This window comes from Pseudophryne corroboree, chromosome 3 (assembly GCF_028390025.1).
Source record: "Pseudophryne corroboree isolate aPseCor3 chromosome 3, aPseCor3.hap2, whole genome shotgun sequence".
Taxonomy (NCBI): domain Eukaryota; kingdom Metazoa; phylum Chordata; class Amphibia; order Anura; family Myobatrachidae; genus Pseudophryne; species Pseudophryne corroboree.
Window position 1 is genome coordinate 646795458 of NC_086446.1, and position 16273 is coordinate 646811730.

The following is a 16273-nucleotide window of genomic DNA, read 5'->3' on the forward strand; positions in this document are numbered from 1 at the left end:
ACAGGTGTCTTTATTACAGATAACCAGTTCAAACAGGTACCATTAATACAGGTAACGAGTGGAGGGTAGAAGAGCTTCTTAAAGAAGAAGTAACAGGTCTGTGAGAGCCAGAAATCTTGTTGCTTGGTAGGTGTCCAAATATTTATTTTCCACAAGAACATACAAGTATATTGTTTAAAAATCATACAATGTGATTTCCTGGGGTTTTTTTTCTTCAGATTCTGCCTCTCACAGTTGAAGTGTACCTATGATGGAAATTACAGACCTCTCTCATCTTTTTACGTGGGTAAACTTGCACAATCGGTGGCTGTCCAAATACTTTTTTGCCCCACTGTATATATATGCTTATGTATATATATATATTTCCTGCTGTGCAAGAAGCGGGTGATCACGGTTGCCGCACATGCGCAGAACATGACGTCGGGGCTCTGGCAAGCCCCCGGGTCCTAGTGTCCGGCTTCTGTCTGTCTCCCCTCCACCTGGGCTGCGGTGATCAGGATCCGCCTCTGAGAAGGGGGAGGGACTGTAGGGGAGAGCCGCACTTCCCAGTTGACGCTGCCGGCACCAGTGCCTCTGAGTTTGAAAGGCGCATCGGCGGCCATAACACTGCATGTCACTGCAGTTACAGACAGCAGCAGCGCAGTGAGAGCGCCTCTCCAGGCCGGCACCTCCCTGCTTTGCACACCCTTGCTGAGTGGGTAGCACCGGGCCTTGCTCAATCGCGGCAGCCGGCCAGCATGGGGGATGACGGCGGCCTGGAGGGGATATCCGGACCAGCCAAATGGAATCTGGTCGACAGATAGATATAGAAGCAAGTCTGGGGCTCCTAATACCTTAGAGTAGCTGTGGCCGATGCCTTCACATGAGAAAATGCAGAAGTTGCGGCACTCGGCTCCAAATGACAACAACAAAGTCCACACAGTAAAAATAAATACTGCATGGACTTTGTTGTTGTCATTGAGTCTAGTGGCGCACCTTCCACTATATATATATATATATATATATATATATATATATATGTATATACACACACACACACACATATACATATATACACATATACACATACACACACACACATATACATACATATATTTATTTATTTATTTTTATTACATGATACAGCTACTTATTTAATAAACGGCAGCCAGGCACACTATACACAGTAATTATGAAAAAGTGGCACAGTAAGTATTTACTGTCACACAACTGGTTGCCGGCTTCAGATGTGGCTGCTAGCTGCAGCAGCTGCTCCGCTTTTTTGTGTTATGTGATGGGGCTGGAGGGGAGGTGAAAGACTTAACATGGCTGGAGGGGAGGCAGAGGGCTCGGCCTAGCAAACTATCATGGGGAGATGGGGCTGCTGCGCATGTGCAGCAGCTCCGACAGCGGCCATTTTCAGAGCTTCAGTGTGAGTGAACACGATCGCGGCTGGCGGCCTGTGAGGTTGTGTATGAGCAGCCAAAAAATGGACGACCGGACCGGCCAAACGGAATCCGGTCTGGCGTCGCGCTATGCCAATCTGCCACTGAGTGTATTCATTACTCACTGGCCCATTTTAAAAGATCTACTGGTGGAGCTAATTATTTCACTTGATTCTTCGAGGAAACCTGGAAAACAAACTTTTTGGGGTACTAAGGAAAAGAGCTTGAGAACCTCTATGCTCTAAAGTAGGCATGGGCAAATAAGCGTCCCTCCAGCTGCTGTGGGACACCACATCCCAGCATGCTCTACCATGCTGGGAGGTGCAGTTTAACATCAGCTAAAGGACCGCTTAATGACCAGCCCTGCTCTAAGGAAGGTTTACATAGCCTTGTTGAAGGAACACCACAAATAATAAATGTTGGACTGCGGAAAAGGGGATCCGTACCAAATACTTTAAAAATGCATCTTATAAAAGCAGCCAATGAGTAAATGTGTGTATAATTAAAACTTAATTCAGGTTTGTTTTTTTTGTACTGGTTTACAGCAGAATGGGGCAAGATTTGTGTGTGTATGCTCCAATCGTTAAAAGCAAAAAAATGGCACAAATTGAATCAACTAAAATACTCCATCTTGGCTTGCATATCTGCTTGTTGTGTCACCGCAGCCTTAAGTGCTAGGTCATGTCTGCCTAGTAACTGACTGCCTACTATTGTATATAATCCTGTTTAGCTACTTAAGTGTTCCACTCGTGCTGTGGTAATTGCTCCAAGTGCTAGCTGCATGTGCACTTTCCATAGAAAAGCATATTCTTCCTTACATCTAATTTAATTAAATCCATGAAGTCTGCAAGAAAACAATAAAAAAAACAAAAATGTAAAAGTCTCACAAAAACTTGAAATGAAAAAAAAAAAACATTCTCACTATGGGGTAGATTTATTAAAGTTTGTGTAGAGATAAAGTACTGTCGTTTTTTCAGACAACCCCATGGCAGTTAGGAGCTAATTGTTTGGTATTTTATCTCTCTCCAAGCTTTGAAAATTCTCCCTCTACGTGAGAAACTCTTCTGAGATTTGTAATGAAGGTTAATGGAAGCACCACATAAAATGCCTGCTTTATGAGATATATACGTTATGGTAAGAACTTACCGTTGATAACGGTATTTCTCCTAAGTCCACAGGTTCCACAGGATAACAATGGGATATGATGGAGCGTCAGCGGATTGGCACCAATCGATCAAAGCTTTCTGGCCTTCCAGGATGCAATGGGCCCGTCCATATATCCCCACCCACTGGCTCAAGCAAATCAGTTGTATTCCAAAGCAGAAGGCAGGAGCATCATGTAGAGCCCTAATCAGGCGAGAAGAACACACATGCACACCCTTCCATACCAGAAGGAAGAGGTTAGTGAGTAAAAAGGATCCTCAAATCAGGTGCGTCAGGGTGGGATCCCTGTGGAACTTGTGGACTTAGGAGAAATACCGTTATCAACGGTAAGTTCTTACCATAACGTAAATCTCTGCGGCAGGGTCCACAGGTTATCCACAGGATAACAATGGGATTTCCCAAAGCAGTTTAGAGGTGGAGACGCTCCTGATGCACAGGAGAATCCTTTGCCCGAATTCAGCATTGTGAGAGGCAAAGGTTTTCAAGGCATGTCTAATTAAGTTGTAGACGGAAGACCATATGGCTGCCTTACATACCTGTTCTGTTTAAGCACCACATTGTGCTGCCCAAAAAGGACCTACCTTACAAGTAGAATGAACAGAGACATTAGAAAGAATAGGGAGATCAGTTTAGAGAATATGCTTCTGAAATCATCATCTGAAGCTATCTTGCCATCACCTGTTTACCAGTAGGCCATGCTCTCTTATGAAAGCCATAGAGAATGAAAAGAGAATCTGCTTTTCTGACAACACTGGTACAATCCACATAGATCCCTAATGCATGGATCACGTCCAGTGGATTTATCTCCGCAGAAGGGCCCGGAACTTGAAAAGCCGGGATAACAATTTCTTTGTTAAGGTGAAACTTAGTCATCACCTTGGGAAGAAACCCAGATCTAGTTCTGAGAACCGGTTTATCTGGATAAAAAAAACAGAAATGGGGAACAATATGACAATGCCCCCAAGTCCGATATTCCTCTAGCTGACAACGTAGGCAGTAGAAAAATCATTTATGATCCATTTTAATAAGTGGTTCAAATGGGCAACTTGAAGGGCTTTGGAGGACTAATACAAGTCCCACGGCACTGTAGGAGGAACAACCAGAAGCTGAATGTGCAGCATACCCTGGAAAAAAGTACGCACATCCTGCAAGTTGGTCATTTACTTTTGGAACCCTACAGTCAATGCCGACCCTTGCTCTTTCAAGGAAGCCACCTTCAAACCTTTATCCATTCGTGCCCGAAAGAATGCTAAGACCTCGGGCTTAGGGTCCAACTTTCTTTCACTGCACCAATGAATGTAGGCCTGCCATATTTGGTGAAAAAATGCGAGCCAAGGAAGGTTTCCTTGCTCTGAACACTGTTTGAATCACCTGTTGAAAATATCCTCTTGCCTTCAGGATAGAGGTTTCAAATGCCATGCTGTAAAAGACAGTCGATCCAGATGTCTGTGATAACAAGGACCCTGCGTCAGTAGGTCTGGACGTTGAGGGAGCAGAAGTGGAGCATCCATTGCCATTCTCTGCTGGTTTTTTTGTTTTAACTTTTTCACCACCCTGGGTAATAGGGTGATTGGAGAAACACAATCCAGAAGAAAGTCTCATCTCACCGATAAGGCATCCACAAAGATCGCTCTGGGATCCTTTGTTCTTGACCCGTATGTGAGCACTTTCTTGTTCAGACAAGACTCCATGAGATACATCTCTTGCAGGCACCTCTAGTTTACTAGAGTCCTGAAAATCTCCAGGTGTATAGCCCATTCGCTTCCCTGAATGGTGTATCGACTTGAGAAAGTTGGCTTCTCCATTTTGGATTCCTGGAATGAAAACAGCGGACAAGTTTGGATGATGAAGTTCTGCCCACTTTAGTGTGTGCTTTACCTTTTTCATCACTTTTTCGGCTGCAAGTTCCTCCCTGGTGTTGAGGTACGCTACTATCGTCGCATTGTCCGAGCGGAACTGGACTGGTTTTCCCCCGAAGACTGTCCTGTGCCTACACCGGTGTCCTGTATATGGCCCGAGGTTCCAACCTTTAACGGCAGACAACTTTCTTCTTTGGGAACACAACCTTCCTGACACTGCTCCCGTGTGTCAGAATTTCCCAATCTGATATCAAAAGGATTTCCCTTTGTCCAGCTGGGATGCCTGTGGCCACCAGGCTAACGACCTTCGTACTTTTATCGTAAGTACCATAGTCCGTTTTTATTATGTGATGCAATCCCTTAATACCTACAGCACCTTGAATTCCCAGGTGGTTCCTCCAAGTACCAACCAGGCCAAACACTGCTTAGCTTCCACGATCCGATGAGATTGGGTATATTCAGTGTGGTGTGACTGTAGATTCTATTTGGTAAGACACAGACGCTGCAGAGACCTTGAGTGGAATTGTGCATACTTCACCCTGACGATGTAGATACCATCAAACCCATCACCCGCATTGCTGCGTGAATGGATACCGTTTGACTGTGTAGCAAGTCCTGAATCCTAGACTAAGCCCTGGATATTTTGTTGCGAGGTAAAAAATTACTCTGCAGACCTGATCCAGTACAGCCTCCAAGTGAGTAATCCAGTGTGACGGAACTGGAGACACTTCTGCCCAATTAATGAGTCACTTGTGCCTCTGCAAAACACGTTATTGTCTGTTGCAGATGACTAAAAGCAATCCCTGTGTGCCAGGATTAAAAGATCGTCTAGGTCTGGGAAAACTCTTAACCCCTGCTGGTGGAGATAAGGTGTTATCATCCGCATATTCTTGGTAAATACTCTGGCTAACCCAAAGGGTAAGGCCTAAAACTGAAAATGCTGTTGGAGGACAGCAAACCTTAAATAACACTGATGGACAGTGGTATAGGAACATATAGGTAAGCATCCTATATATACAGGGGTACCATATAATGCCCTGGCTCCATGCCAAACATAAGGAACGTAACGATTCCAAGTGCAACCAATGTTCCAAATGTATTTGTTCAGCATTTTACAATTGACCATGGGCCGAAATTACTCATTTGGCTTCTGAAATAAAACCAGGTTGTAGTAAAAACCTTGTCCTCGTTTGCAGGAGGAACTGGAATGACTATTCCTGACTGAAGCAATTGCTGAACTGCTTCTTGCAAAGCCTTGTCCTTAGTCTCTACCTGAGATGGGCTGTCATGAAGGCGAAATCATACAGAGATACCGTGCCAGATGTGTGTGACCTGCGTAGCCCAAACTTCTTCCATGATTTCCATCAGCTGATCTGACCCTTGACACTCAGGTTTTGGGACGTTTAAACACAGTTGCCTTGGTTTTTAACACAGGCTCCTTCATTGCTTTAATTAACTCAGCTATATTCCAGAGCCGAGACCTACCTCTTTTTCGTATAAAGTAGAATAAATTGGGATTTCATCTTCCGATGAATTTGACAATGTGTAGCCTGTGAGTGTGAAGATTTTACTTACCACCGGCTCTGAGAAGCTGCTGCTGGGAGTGATACACCATAGGTGGTTCTGCATGTAAAGGCTATACCTGGTACAGGATTCTGGAGGAATTATCCATTCAGCTTATTGGATAAAGTTTGTGCAAAGATAGCCCAAGGTGGATACATTTGTACCTAAATCTGCCTTGTATGCTGAAGCTAACACACTATGCGCACACAAACCATCCTGAACCAGATCATGAAAGGATAATACAGCTTTGCAAAACAAACATGGTATGAGTGTACTCCCCTCTGCCGCTCTTATACATGATAAATAATCAGCACTTCCAGTGTACTACACAAATTTGTGACTGTAATCACTAATTTTTTTTAAATGATATCCATCCGACCCTCCCATGCACCAGCATTGAGGATCTGCAAGACAAACTTAACAGACATATAGTAAAGTCAGCATCATACTAGCAGTCAGTCACATATTATACATTAGTATAATAAGCGCATTAGTATAATATGAGCACATCATCAACTACAACTATATTTTAAATATGTAGAACACATTTACTGAATCATGTTTTAAACAGATCTAACGTATTCAGACGCAATGCGAAAGAAACAACAGTAATGGTATACAGACTCATATGCAATATGCACTCATCTAACTATTCGTACTCAAAGGGCAGAAATTTAGTGCTGTATTACCCGTATTCAGAGTGGGATACAGGGAGACTCACCCCACTTCCAAGATTGATCATACGTTAGCGAACGCTGAGTGGATCCAGACGCTACTAGTGTACACTGCCGCTCCCTGAACCTAGTGAACACAGACGCACCAGTCACACAGCCGCCTATGCTGTGACCGGGTCCCCTCATGGTAGCGCTCAGTGAACACAGACGCACTGGTCACACAGCCTATGCTGCTACCAGGTCCCCTCGTGGTAGCGTCTGGGACGGAAGCGAGGAAACAGTTCATGGCGGGAGACCGACGAAAACTGGTCATGTACCGGGGGGAGGGGCAACCAGGAGAGCGTCTGACTCCCCACTGCTGATGACAACCCTAGGGATCGCGGCATCATGCTATTCCTGGAGCCTCTGATCCCTAAGGCCTAGCGCTGGTGCACTCGGGGTGGCATCCGCGTCAGCTACTGTTTAGTAGTCTCCTCCCAATACAGTGCGGCTGTGTCCGTATTCCATCTACTAAGTGGAATCGATGCCTTACCTTCTCCTCGTGCTCCGGCCACAGCCTGGTAACGTCTGCTGGACCTGCTAGTATATCCGACACAGACACCCACCGAAACAGCACTGTACTCGTGGGTAAGCGTTTTCGCGACCCGGCGGAGAGTTGTTGGAAAGACTTTTTCTAAGGTAAGTATAAGATGCTGTTTAGAAAGATCACTCAAAAATTAGTAAGACTATAACAATAAAATAAAAAAGCTTAGGGCTGCTAAAAAGCAGCAGCCCTCTGACCCTGGTCCGGCTCCTGCTGCACCAAACAAAAAACTGATTTGTCTGAACCAGTGGGCGGGGATATATGGACGGGCCCGTTGGATCCTGGGAGGCCAGAAAGCTTTGATCGATTGGTGCCAATCCGCTGACGCTCCATCATATCCCATTGTTATCCTGTGGTACCTGTGGACCCTGCCGGAGAAAAAGAAGGCTCCTCCATATAGTCAGTCACCGTTCCCACATAATGAGGTTGTTAAGTCACCTCACATTTTATTAGTGACAAATATAATGATGTAGGTTTCTGTACAAGTGCAAAACATTTGAAGTAGACGAACGTGGAAACTTGGACTAATACAAACAGTGCATCACTTACTCTATCCTGGTGGAAGTATATAGCCCCTGTGCCATCTAAAACCTTAGATGCTTCCAAAGTCATTGGCCAAAAATCTTCAATGTCAGACATGTACAAGTCTGTCAGACATGGGGCCGGATATAATGACGACTGTGCACTTGCCGGCCGAACTCGGACATTTTTAAAAAAACGGGCAATAAATGATTGCCACTTTAAAAAAAACGATCCGAGTTTAGCCAGCATCCCACATGGCCCCTGAACTTGGACATCATTACATCCGGCCCATGGTGTTTTAATCTTCTGTAGGTGCCCTAGGTTATTACAGTAAATGTCCACAAGCGTTACAGAAAGATCCTGAAGCACGAAGTGGCCCCCTCATAGTCATTTTTATGAGAGCTCAATAATGTGTTAACATTGGTAGAAAATTATTTCAACAGCTTCTGCTGTTATGTGAGCTAGAATACGGAAGGAGCCTGGCTTTTGATGCACACTAACACTGCAGTTATACAGAGAAGAAATAAAACATTTGATGCATTTAAACTATTTATTTTCACTATGCCACAAAATCAATCATACTGAACCATTTATGACAGAGTGGTTTACAAGATGTGACTTCTAATGTGTGGCATCACTCCCAACTCTACGTATAGATGTGTCCTGATATATCGTTGCTGCGTACCACATAGCGGGCGCCATGCAACTCGCGCCAGCTCCTTGCGCTATAACTCCCGTTATAAGTTGCGTTGTAAATGTGACGTCACGTTATAATTGTAACGTTCATTCTACTTTCTGTCCACCAGATGTCGCTTTTCCTAAACTCTACAGCGCATGCCTCAAATAGCCAACGGACCCTTCATAGCGCCGCCTGCTGATTGGCTGACATTTATTGTGACAATGACGAACCATTAATCACTTCCCTTTATATGGGAATTATTTCGGACTAGCTTTGTGTTTCAGTCACTACCAGATGGTCTCCAGCCACACTGCCGCTCGATCACGCTAGCTATGGATATTGTCGTTACAGTGTGTACATTTACCGGGTAGCTTATTTCGGACTTTTTTTTTTTTTTTTTTAAGCACGCAGGTATAACACATGACATATAAACCCGGAGGGCCCACCTCTACCATGGTCGGCTGTGGCCTAACTAGAACAGCGGCCGCCTGCAATGCTTGAAGACCCGGGTTTGATACAGAGTTCGGCACCTGTTTATTTTTTTTTATTTTTTTTAATACAATAAAGTTATTTGTGTTTTAAGTTTCTACTTCTCGTTATATAAAAAAAGTCTGCTTCTACTAAATACAAGGCCACGCTGCAGCCCTGTTCACGCTATTCATCTAGTCGTTACGTTTTGTACAAACTGATGGATAATATTAGCATAAGCAGCAATCCTATTTCAGAGTAGCTTTGTGTCTCTGTTGTTTCAAATGGGCAGAAATATTGAATGCAAAGTGCAACTGGGTACCTACAGTATCTCATGAATGCACAGTATGACTACCAGATGGTCTACAGGCACACTGCCGCCCGATCACGCTAGCTATAGATATTGTCGTTATGTTCTTTACAAATAGCCGGGTAGCATTAGCATAAACACTCCATGTTAACTTGCTATCAAATACTGTATGACAAAGGATGACATTATTTTCCAAATTCTGATACAAGTGCATTTGCATTGGTTCGACCAATAGCAGGGCAGACCCACCGGCAATGCACACAATGGCAATTAGCAGCATTGTCTAAGGTGTCAGCCGCTAAGAGCTCACACAAATGAGTCTTCCTTTTTGATAATTGGTATTACAGACTTGGTGGCACCGCAGACAGAGTGGCCACACACTTTATAGACACCTCATACTGTATAAAGCCACTTTGTATACACAAGAAGCTATCCATTCTGTGATTCTGCATCTTACAGTGTAGACTTGCTACTGGATTCGTCTCTTCGGACGTATCACCCATACAAGCCCTTGAGATATATTCTGCCGCTTCTGCTGACTTCAAAGTCAAGTTGTTGCTGTATTCTACTTTTTCTACCACAAACGTTTTCTACTGAAGGATCATCTCGCTGGTATAGTAAGCACAGTAAGTACAGGTCATTTGTACATTATACAGTATGCCACTGATTTCTGCATTTACAGTATACACTAATGCTACGTCCAGTTGCATGGCAGTTACTGTAGGATCTGATTGGCTGGTACTTTGGGGAACATCTACTAAGCAGTGATAAAAGTGGAGAAGAAAGCCAGTGGAGAAGGTGCCTATGGCAACCAATCAGCTGCTCTGTATATTTTTATAGTATGCAACTTATTAATGTTACGTTAATGCTGATTGGTTGCCATGAGCAGCTTCTCCACTGGCTCACTTCTCCACTTTTATCGCTGCTTAGTACATGTTACCCTTTATCTCCTACCACTTTATCTCCATCCAAGGCTTAGTAAATAGACCCCTAAGCCCCCTGCTGCTCCTGCACTTTATCATACTGTACCTCCCAACATAACCCTCTGCACTGGAGGGACAAAATGCTTTATTCCTGGAATAATTAAATTACCTGTGGGGAACTACAGTGTACTGTAGTTATTTGAATATGAAGGTGTTTCACCAAAGGTGATGGCTAGCATTAAGAGTGAAGTCCAGGAACACAACATTCTGTACAGTATACTGTAGAGGATACAGTAGCTGCCACCTCTAAATTAGTGATGAGCGGGTTCGGTTTCTCGGAAACCGAACCCCCCCGAACTTCAGCCTTTTTACACGGGTCCAAGGCAGACTCGGATCTTCCCGCCTTGCTCGGCTAACCCGAGCGCGCCCGAACGTCATCATCCCGCTGTCGGATTCTCGCGAGGCTCGTATTCTATCGCGAGACTCGGATTCTATAAAAGGAGCCGCGCGTCGCCGCCATTTTCACACGTGCATTGAGATTGATAGGGAGAGGACGTGGCTGGCGTCCTCTCCGTTTAGATAGAGAGTGAGACACTTGATTTACTGGAGCATTAGGAGTACTCAGAGAGTGCAGAGTTTTGCTGATAGTTATACAAGTGACCACCAGTTTTATTTATTATTTAATATAATCCGTTCTCTGCCTGAAAAAAAACGATACACAGTCACATACCATATCTGTGCTCAGCCTCAGTGTGCTGCATGATAATATCATTTATGTATATCTGACTGTGCTGAGTAGTGCTCACTGCTCACACAGCTTAATTGTGGGGTAGACTGGGGAGCAGTTATAGCAGGAGTACATATTTAACAGTGCACACTTTTGCTGCCAGAGTGCCAGTGTGACTGACCAGCAGTGACCACCAGTATATTGTCTGCCTGAAAAAGTTAAACACTCGTGTGGTGTTTTTTTTTTTTTATTCTATAAACGCATTCTGCTGACAGTGTCCAGCAGGTCCGTCATTCATTATATTTCTATCTTCTTCATACTAGTAGTTTAGGTGTCTGCAGTGCTGACAGTGTCCAGCAGGTCCGTCATTATATAATATATACCTGTCCTGCAGTAGTGATATATATATATTTTTTTATATCATTATCATCCAGTCTATACTAGCAGACGCAGTACGGTAGTCCACGGCTGTAGCTACCTCTGTGTCGGCAGTCGCTCGTCCATAATTGTATACCTACCTGTGGTGGTTTTTTTTTTTTCTATCTTCTTCATACTAGTAGTTTAGGAGTCTGCAGTGCTGACAGTGTCCAGCAGGTCCGTCATTATATAATATATACCTGTCCTGCAGTAGTGATATATATATATTTTTTATATCATTATCATCCAGTCTATACTAGCAGACGCAGTACGGTAGTCCACGGCTGTAGCTACCTCTGTGTCGGCACTGGCAGTCGCTCGTCCATAATTGTATACCTACCTGTGGTGGGGGTTTTTTTTCTATCTTCTTCATACTAGTAGTTTAGGAGTCTGCAGTGCTGACAGTGTCCAGCAGGTCCGTCATTATATAATATATACCTGTCCTGCAGTAGTGATATATATATATATTTTTTATATCATTATCATCCAGTCTATACTAGCAGACGCAGTACGGTAGTCCACGGCTGTAGCTACCTCTGTGTCGGCACTGGCAGTCGCTCGTCCATAATTGTATACCTACCTGTGGTGGGTTTTTTTTTTCTATCTTCTTCATACTAGTAGTTTAGGAGTCTGCAGTGCTGACAGTGTCCAGCAGGTCCATCATTATACAATATATACCTGTCCTGCAGTAGTGATATATATATATTTTTTATATCATTATCATCCAGTCTATACTAGCAGACGCAGTACGGTAGTCCACGGCTGTAGCTACCTCTGTGTCGGCAGTCGCTCGTCCATAATTGTATACCTACCTGTGGTGGTTTTTTTTTTTTCTATCTTCTTCATACTAGTAGTTTAGGAGTCTGCAGTGCTGACAGTGTCCAGCAGGTCCGTCATTATACAATATATACCTGTCCTGCAGTAGTGATATATATATATATTTTTTATATCATTATCATCCAGTCTATACTAGCAGACGCAGTACGGTAGTCCACGGCTGTAGCTACCTCTGTGTCGGCACTGGCAGTCGCTCGTCCATAATTGTATACCTACCTGTGGTGGGTTTTTTTTTCTATCTTCTTCATACTAGTAGTTTAGGAGTCTGCAGTGCTGACAGTGTCCAGCAGGTCCGTCATTATACAATATATACCTGTCCTGCAGTAGTGATATATATATATTTTTTATATCATTATCATCCAGTCTATACTAGCAGACGCAGTACGGTAGTCCACGGCTGTAGCTACCTCTGTGTCGGCAGTCGCTCGTCATCCATAAGTATACTAGTATCCATCCATCTCCATTGTTTACCTGAGGTGCCTTTTCGTTGTGCCTATTAAAATATGGAGAACAAAAATGTTGAGGTTCCAAAAATAGGGAAAGATCAAGATCCACTTCCACCTCGTGCTGAAGCTGCTGCCACTAGTCATGGCCGAGACGATGAAATGCCATCAACGTCGTCTGCCAAGGCCGATGCCCAATGTCATAGTACAGAGCATGTAAAATCCAAAACACCAAATATCAGTAAAAAAAGGACTCAAAAATCTAAAATAAAATCGTCGGAGGAGAAGCGTAAACTTGCCAATATGCCATTTACCACACGGAGTGGCAAGGAACGGCTGAGGCCCTGGCCTATGTTCATGGCTAGTGGTTCAGCTTCACATGAGGATGGAAGCACTCAGCCTCTCGCTAGAAAAATGAAAAGACTTAAGCTGGCAAAAGCACAGCAAAGAACTGTGCGTTCTTCGAAATCACAAATCCACAAGGAGAGTCCAATTGTGTCGGTTGCGATGCCTGACCTTCCCAACACTGGACGTGAAGAGCATGTGCCTTCCACCATTTGCACGCCCCCTGCAAGTGCTGGAAGGAGCACCCGCAGTCCAGTTCCTGATAGTCAGATTGAAGATGTCAGTGTTGAAGTACACCAGGATGAGGAGGATATGGGTGTTGCTGGCGCTGGGGAGGAAATTGACCAGGAGGATTCTGATGGTGAGGTGGTTTGTTTAAGTCAGGCACCCGGGGAGACACCTGTTGTCCGTGGGAGGAATATGGCCATTGACATGCCTGGTGAAAATACCAAAAAAATCAGCTCTTCAGTGTGGAAGTATTTCAACAGAAATGCGGACAACATTTGTCAAGCCGTGTGTTGCCTTTGTCAAGCTGTAATAAGTAGGGGTAAGGACGTTAACCACCTCGGAACATCCTCCCTTATACGTCACCTGCAGCGCATTCATCATAAGTCAGTGACAAGTTCAAAAACTTTGGGCGACAGCGGAAGCAGTCCACTGACCAGTAAATCTCTTCCTCTTGTAACCAAGCTCACGCAAACCACCCCACCAACTCCCTCAGTGTCAATTTCCTCCTTCCCCAGGAATGCCAATAGTCCTGCAGGCCATGTCACTGGCAATTCTGACGAGTCCTCTCCTGCCTGGGATTCCTCCGATGCATCCTTGCGTGTAACGCCTACTGCTGCTGGCGCTGCTGTTGTTGCTGCTGGGAGTCGATGGTCATCCCAGAGGGGAAGTCGTAAGACCACTTTTACTACTTCCACCAAGCAATTGACTGTCCAACAGTCCTTTGCGAGGAAGATGAAATATCACAGCAGTCATCCTGCTGCAAAGCGGATAACTGAGGCCTTGGCATCCTGGGCGGTGAGAAACGTGGTTCCGGTATCCATCATTACTGCAGAGCCAACTAGAGACTTGTTGGAGGTACTGTGTCCCCGGTACCAAATACCATCTAGGTTCCATTTCTCTAGGCAGGCGATACCGAAAATGTACACAGACCTCAGAAAAAGACTCACCAGTGTCCTAAAAAATGCAGTTGTACCCAATGTCCACTTAACCACGGACATGTGGACAAGTGGAGCAGGGCAGACTCAGGACTATATGACTGTGACAGCCCACTGGGTAGATGTATTGACTCCCGCCGCAAGAACAGCAGCGGCGGCACCAGTAGCAGCATCTCGCAAACGCCAACTCTTTCCTAGGCAGGCTACGCTTTGTATCACCGCTTTCCAGAATACGCACACAGCTGAAAACCTCTTACGGCAACTGAGGAAGATCATCGCAGAATGGCTTACCCCAATTGGACTCTCCTGTGGATTTGTGGCATCGGACAACGCCAGCAATATTGTGCGTGCATTAAATCTGGGCAAATTCCAGCACGTCCCATGTTTTGCACATACCTTGAATTTGGTGGTGCAGAATTATTTAAAAAACGACAGGGGCGTGCAAGAGATGCTGTCGGTGGCCAGAAGAATTGCGGCACACTTTCGGCGTACAGGCACCACGTACAGAAGACTGGAGCACCACCAAAAACGCCTGAACCTGCCCTGCCATCATCTGAAGCAAGAAGTGGTAACGAGGTGGAATTCAACCCTCTATATGCTTCAGAGGTTGGAGGAGCAGCAAAAGGCCATTCAAGCCTATACAACTGAGCACGATATAGGAGGTGGAATGCACCTGTCTCAAGCGCAGTGGAGAATGATTTCAACGTTGTGCAAGGTTCTGCAACCTTTTGAACTTGCCACACGTGAAGTCAGTTCAGACACTGCCAGCCTGAGTCAGGTCATTCCCCTCATCAGGCTTTTGCAGAAGAAGCTGGAGACATTGAAGGAGGAGCTAACACAGAGCGATTCCGCTAGGCATGTGGGACTTGTGGATGGAGCCCTTAATTCGCTTAACAAGGATTCACGGGTGGTCAATCTGTTGAAATCAGAGCACTACATTTTGGCCACCGTGCTCGATCCTAGATTTAAAACCTACCTTGGATCTCTCTTTCCGGCAGACACAAGTCTGCTGGGGTTCAAAGAACTGCTGGTGAGAAAATTGTCAAGTCAAGCGGAACGCGACCTGTCAACATCTCCTCCTTCACATTCTCCCGCAACTGGGGGTGCGAGGAAAAGGCTCAGAATTCCGAGCCCACCCGCTGGCGGTGATGCAGGGCAGTCTGGAGCGACTGCTGATGCTGACATCTGGTCCGGACTGAAGGACCTGACAACGATTACGGACATGTCGTCTACTGTCACTGCATATGATTCTCTCCCCATTGAAAGAATGGTGGAGGATTATATGAGTGACCGCATCCAAGTAGGCACGTCAGACAGTCCGTACTTATACTGGCAGGAAAAAGAGGCAATTTGGAGGCCCTTGCACAAACTGGCTTTATTCTACCTAAGTTGCCCTCCCACAAGTGTGTACTCCGAAAGAGTGTTTAGTGCCGCCGCTCACCTTGTCAGCAATCGGCGTACGAGGTTACATCCAGAAAATGTGGAGAAGATGATGTTCATTAAAATGAATTATAATCAATTCCTCCGTGGAGACATTCACCAGCAGCAATTGCCTCCACAAAGTACACAGGGAGCTGAGATGGTGGATTCCAGTGGGGACGAATTGATAATCTGTGAGGAGGGGGATGTACACGGTGATATATCGGAGGATGATGATGAGGTGGACATCTTGCCTCTGTAGAGCCAGTTTGTGCAAGGAGAGATTAATTGCTTCTTTTTTGGTGGGGGTCCAAACCAACCCGTCATTTCAGTCACAGTCGTGTGGCAGACCCTGTCACTGAAATGATGGGTTGGTTAAAGTGTGCATGTCCTGTTTATACAACATAAGGGTGGGCGGGAGGGCCCAAGGACAATTCCATCTTGCACCTCTTTTTTCTTTCATTTTTCTTTGCGTCATGTGCTGTTTGGGGAGTAGTTTTTGGAAGGGCCATCCTGCAGTGACACTCCTAGATGGGCCAGGTGTTTGTGTCGGCCACTTGGGTCGCTTATCTTAGTCACACAGCTACCTCATTGCACCTCTTTTTTTCTTTGCGTCATGTGCTGTTTGGGGGGTGTTTTTTGGAAGGGCCATCCTGCGTGACACTGCAGTGCCACTCCTAGATGGGCCAGGTGTTTGTGTCGGCCACTTGGGTCGCTGAGCTTAGTCATCCAGCGACCTCGGTGCAAATTTTA

At 45.1% G+C, this 16273-nt stretch overlaps 1 pseudogene; it reads right to left on the bottom strand.

Annotated features, from left to right (window-relative positions):
- Positions 1–4811: 4811 nt before the first annotated feature.
- Positions 4812–4927, bottom strand: LOC134898352 (5S ribosomal RNA; annotated as a pseudogene).
- Between the last annotated feature and the right edge of the window lie 11346 nt (positions 4928–16273).